Source organism: Elgaria multicarinata, chromosome 7, assembly GCF_023053635.1.
Source record: "Elgaria multicarinata webbii isolate HBS135686 ecotype San Diego chromosome 7, rElgMul1.1.pri, whole genome shotgun sequence".
In the NCBI taxonomy this organism is placed as follows: domain Eukaryota; kingdom Metazoa; phylum Chordata; class Lepidosauria; order Squamata; family Anguidae; genus Elgaria; species Elgaria multicarinata.
Window position 1 is genome coordinate 97,030,898 of NC_086177.1, and position 6,000 is coordinate 97,036,897.

Sequence of the window (6,000 nt, forward strand, 5' to 3'; positions counted from 1 at the left end):
TCTTTAACAGTTGCGTTGAAAAGGAAATTTCAGCAGGTGTCATTTGTATATATGGGGAACCTTGTGAAATTTCCTCTTCATCACAACAGTTAAAGCTGCAGGAGCCCTGCCCTCTTTTAAATCTGGTCACTCTAGTATAGCTCCTGCAGCTTTAACTGTTGTGATGAAGGGGGAACTTCACCAGGTTCTCGCTATATACAAATGACACCTGCTGAAATTTCCTTTTCTATGCAATTGTTAAAGATACAGGAGCCCTGTCCTCCTTTTCATATGGTCACCTTAACGTTGGTCCAATTTAAAGTGTGCCAAAGGTTTATCATTTAACACAGCATGCATTTTTAAAAAACTTTTATCAGCTTAGGCTGATATACCAACTGCGCCCTTATCTGGACAGTGATAGCCTAGCTACAGTTATCCATGCTCTGATAACCTCTCGTTTGGATTACTGCAATGCGTTATACGTGGGGCTGCCTTTGAAAACGGTCCAGAAGCTTCAGCTGGTACAAAACAGGGCAGCCCGTTTACTAACAGGGACTGGCTGGCGAGATCACATTACACCAGTCCTTTTACAACTTCATTGGCTGCCAGTCCAGGTCCGGGCCCGAAAAGCCCTAAATGGTTTGGGGCCAGGTTATCTGAAGGAACGCCTCCTCCCATATGTACCTACCCGGACCTTAAGATCATCTACAGGGGCCCTTCTCCGTGAGCCCCTGCCAAAGGAAGTGAGGCAGGTGGCTACTAGAAGGAGGGCTTTCTCCGCTGTGGCACCCCGGTTGTGGAATGAGCTCCCCAGAGAGGTCCGCCTGGCGCCTACACTGTACTCCTTTCGTCGCCAGCTGAAGACCTTTTTATTCACTCAGTATTTTAACACTTAATTTTAACTTAAATTTAAATTATACTGTTTTAACTCTGTATTTTACCCTTATATCAATTTTGCTGTGTAGATTTATCCTGGTTGTGCTTTTTATATTGTATTTTGTATTTGTGTTTTTAACTTGTTGGTTGTTCTATGATGGTTTTAATTTTTGTGAACCGCCCAGAGAGCTTCGGCTATTGGGCGGTATAAAAATGTAATAAAAAAATAAATAAATAATAAAACTTGCAAACGTTCCTGTATTTTTTTGTTATTGATGTGTTCTATTACTCCTTTGTGTTTTCCCCACCATAACCCTGTAAAGTAGGCCATTCTCACTCCCAGTTCACTGGTGGAGAATTGGGGTTGAGATGCTGTACTGGTGAAGTTAACTGTAACAGTGATGGGGGGAATTATTTATTTTTGTTTGAATGACATTATTTCTTTGAAAACAATTACAAACAGAACATATTTATTTATTTATTTTAAGAAGGAGTGTTAGAGGAAATTTGTTTGAACATAGGGTGACCATATGAAAAGGAGTACAGGGCTCCTGTATCTTTAACAGTTGCATAGAAAAGGGAATTTCAGCAGGTGTCATTTGTATGTATGTCTCACCTGGTGAAATTTCCTCTCCATCACAACAGTTAAAGCTGCAGGAGCTATACTGCAGCTATACTGTGACCAGATTTAAAAGAGGGCAGGACACCTGCAGCTTTAACTGTTGTGATGAAGAGGGAATTTCACCAGGTTCCCCATATATACAAATGACACCTGCTGAAATGCCCTTTTTCAATACAACTGTTAAAGATACAGGAGCCCTGTCCTCCTTTCCATATGGTCACCCTATTTGAACAAGACCTTCACATAAATGTACAATTACCTGTCCCACAGTGTGGTTTGAAAAAATCCCACAGGATTTCAGCATGGTTTAGTTTGCATTGGTGTAAATATTGCTGTGATAGGCAATTATTGGCTAATGCCACCGATAATACCGACATGCGTTCTCTCAGCAAATCCTCTGAGCAGTTTTGCAGCTGTTTTAAAAAATGTATGCAAATTTATTTGCTAAATGTGCAACTTAAAGAATATCGGTTTTAAAAGCAGACAGCCCTCCTAGATACATGAATGGTGGGGGCAAAGTTGTGAGCTGAAACACCTCCTTGGCATGCCAATCCAGTTTTCATTAGGGTGACCATCTGGAAAGGAGGACAGGGCTCCTGTATCTTTAACAGTTGTATTGGAAGGGGAATTTCAGCAGGTATCATTTGCATGCACCATCTGGTGAAATTTCATCCTCATCACAATAGTTAAAGCTTCTGGAGCTATATTAGAGTGACCTACAAAAGAGGGCAGGGCACCTGCAGCTTTAACTGTTGTGATGAAGAGGGAATTTCACCAGGTTCCCCATATATACAAATGACACCTGCTGAAATTTCCTTTTCTATGCAACTGTTAAAGATACAGGAGCCCTGCCCTCATTTTCATATGGTCACCCTGGAATTTCTACCCTTGTGTTGTAGATAATTGACCACACAGAAATTCTGCTTAATTGACTCAGGTGGCCATTCACAAATGAAGCAGAAGGAGGAGGAGAGAGTTGATACATATGGCCATCTTTATTCCAGCCTTGCAAACGCATGCAATTCTGTGATTCCTTTTAGGGAAGGTTTTAATTTCTTTTCATGCTCCTGAGGCTCTACTTTGAAGTAGGGGACCAGCATGGGTTGTGCGAAGGAGCAGCTTCTTAAATCTTAGCTCTTGTGCCATTCTGTCTTTGAAAATCCCTTTTCCCTCACCACTGTGTTTACTGTCCCTTCCCCCAGCAGGGAAAAACATATCTGTAGCTTTTTTCCCCAGCAGGGGGTGTAAAAACATGGAAGACAGGATTGTTTTTGGTGAGAAAACAACCTGATGGGAAAGAGTTAGGAAGTCTCCCTACTAGCGCGGCCACATTGCCAAAAAAGAGGAAATTGCTCACCCAAAAATCAGGCTAAAAAGAGGGTACAGATTGGCATAAAATTTGCATGGGCTAATTTACAGGCAGAGATACACACTTAGAAATAAAGACTATAATTTAAATAGAAATAAAATACAGAAGGGATCATGAGACCATTTAAAAGCTGCCTTATACTGAGGCCTTTGCTAGACCTACTTGAAAGTCCGGTCGGGAGGAGGGGCGAGCCCGCGCTGCAGCTAGTGCGGGCTGTCGCCCCAATCTATACATCAGACGTGACAGGCTAAAGGAAAGCCCCATCAAGTCTGCCATTTATTTATTTTTCATTTTTAAAGGGCCGGGTGTGCAGGAGCGCACAATCGACAAAGGTGAGGGGCTTTTTTAAAAAAATCACCCTCGCCCCCTGGCCCTGATCTCCCCCCCTGGCCACGATCTCCCCCCCTCGGCCGCGATCTCTCCCCCTGCCCCATGCGTGGCTTCTCCTGGCCACGTGCGAGTAAGCCGCGTAGCTGGGAAAAGCTGCAGAATGGGCTAGACCTTCCCCGGTCCCAGGCTCAGCTCAGGACTGTGGAAATACCAGGCTACAAGTGGAGCCCATTACCCTGGGGCAAGGGAGGGTTGACCCCTGCCTAAACCTGGGATCCCCTGTGCATCATCTGGACACACAGGGGTGATCCTGGGTATCAGCCCGGGCTAACCCCTCATCTAGCAAAGCCCTTTGTCAGATCTTTGATCCATTTAGCCCAGTATTGCCAACACTGACTGGTAGCAGAGGCTCTTAGACCAGAGTTTTTCCAGCCCTACCTGGAGACACCAGAGATTGAACCTGGGACCTTCTGCATGCAAAGCAGGTGCTCTACCAGTGAACTTCAGCCTTCCCCTTACATTCCACCATACTGGAGAAGGCTGTGACCTGGGCAAGTTCTACACTACTGCTTTATAGAGGTATTGAAGTGCGCTGATAACTTTTGGGGCATGTTACCTATTCCATTCACTGCCTTCATGGTGTTATTTCTTGCTTTTTATTCCATGTTATCCCAAATACAGCAACAAATGCCACTGTGTGTCCCATGAGGTTTAAACGCACAGGAGGGATATACCATTATCATGATGGGTTCGTAATGATTTGACACAAGAGCCAGGTCTACACTTTGCATCAAATCATTATGAACGTGGACTAAAAAGCAGGAAATAACACTATGAAAGCGATGTATGGCATGTGTCCTGTGCTCCAACAGTTATCAGTGCACTGCGATCCCGCTATAAAGCAGTGGTGTAGATCTAGCCACGGTGTAGATCTGTGAGCCGGCTCAGTCTGTTGTCCAGGTGTTAACGGCTGATGGGCAACATCAAGACCTCTGTTCTCCCTTCTTATGGGATGAATCAGCTCCTTAGGCCTTAGCTAGACCTACCTGATAGCCTGCGATGGAGGAGGGAAGATCTCATGTTGTGTTTAACGCAAGATCTCTCCTTTGTTACCCGTGAGGCACAATGACCTCAGAAGGAGAGGTGTTGCACACGCCATTTTTTATTTATTAAAGAGGCAGAAGCGCACTAACGCTCGTGCGCTAAAGGTAAGTGTTTTTTTAAAAAATTAAATTATTTTCCCCGCTCCCCCCACCCTACCCCCGATGGGTGGAACTGGGTCGACCCACGGCACCCGGCCACACATTCCGCGGTCTCAGGCTCAGTCCGGGACTGGGGCCAAAGGGGCGGGTGAGATCCTGGGGCAAGGGAAGGATCATCCCTCCCTGATCCCGGGATCCCCTGTGTGTCACCCGGTCTAGCTATGGCCTTAGAAAGAGGACACCTTCAAATTGAGGACTGTCTACTTACAGCCCTTCAAATAGAGAACTGTTATGATTCTAAGCCCGCCTGCTGAGATGTAAGACAACAAAGAGGTCTGCTGTGCAATCCACAAAGCTTTATTCACTAAATAAACATCTCTTCACACCTGAAGGGAGTGTGAATGCCAAATTAGCCTAACAACGTTATCTCTCAACTAAATGGACAGTGCCCGACAGGCTTTTACTGAACCTCTCCTTCAGGGAGGGTCTTCAAGTTGTGACCTCTAACCTAGTGGACTGCCTCCCACCTCCTCTCAATTCTGCTTGCTTGACCCTGTGGCAGACTCTGGGATCTGTCAATTCCAATGTTCCCTCCCCCTCTGACAAAGACTAAGTTCCTTGGGGTGAGGAGGAGGATCTCTGAGCATGGACCTCCTATCTGATAAGCTCCTGGGAAGATTCCTCCTTAACTCCTGGAGAGACTTGCAGAATTTCCTCCCCTGCTTCCTGTCTTCACTGGTCTACTTCTCCTTCTTCTTCAGGCTCCGAGTCCACCCAGAGAGCTTCGGCTATGGGGTGGTATATAAATGTAATAAATAAATAAATAAAATAAAATAAAGCACTTTTCCCTGTAAAGGAGGATCCATGTCCATCCTACCCCTCATGCTGCTCTGTCTTTTCAGACTGTGACCTCGGCGGCTGCATTTCCCAAAAACAAAACAAAACCCTATAAACAATCACAGAAGAGCATAGAACATGCTGTTCCCCTCTAAGTCACAGTCCATGCCAGCTCTCAAACATCTTTCCTAGCTCACCTGACCACAAATACCTATCTTGGGGGGAATCCACACGTTGTTCTCAGGGCGCTTCTAAGCGACCCCAGTGCGGCCCCAAAGCCATAGTGTAACTTACCTGGAGAAGAGCCGAGGAAGAGACGTCCTTGCCGCCACCGCCACCACCCAACTCCCTCCTCGCCGCCACCACCCAACTCCCTCCTCTTTTTTAATTAGAAATCTTGCCTGGTGGCTCAGTGCAGTTCACATTTGCCGTGAGCAACCTGATGAGTGACTATTTACAAACCTGGTGTTTTGCTACTTTGTTGTAGTCCTGTTCAGGCCTTTCCCACCACACGACTGAGATTGCATGGAGAGAGACAGCAGAGCCTTGCACAATTGCTCCACACCACCATCACAGCCCATGATGGCTCCTCCCCAAAGCTGTCCACAAGCTGAGGGAAGGTCTGAAGGGGGTAGCTGGCAGAGCGTATGTAAGTCGTCCCTATGTTCTGGAACCCTGAGCACCCGCAGTTTCACTCTCATTCTCTCTCCATGTGATCTTAGTTGGGTGGAGAGAAATGCCTAAACCAGGGCTTATATCAAACCTGAACATCCGTTTCCTTGGGA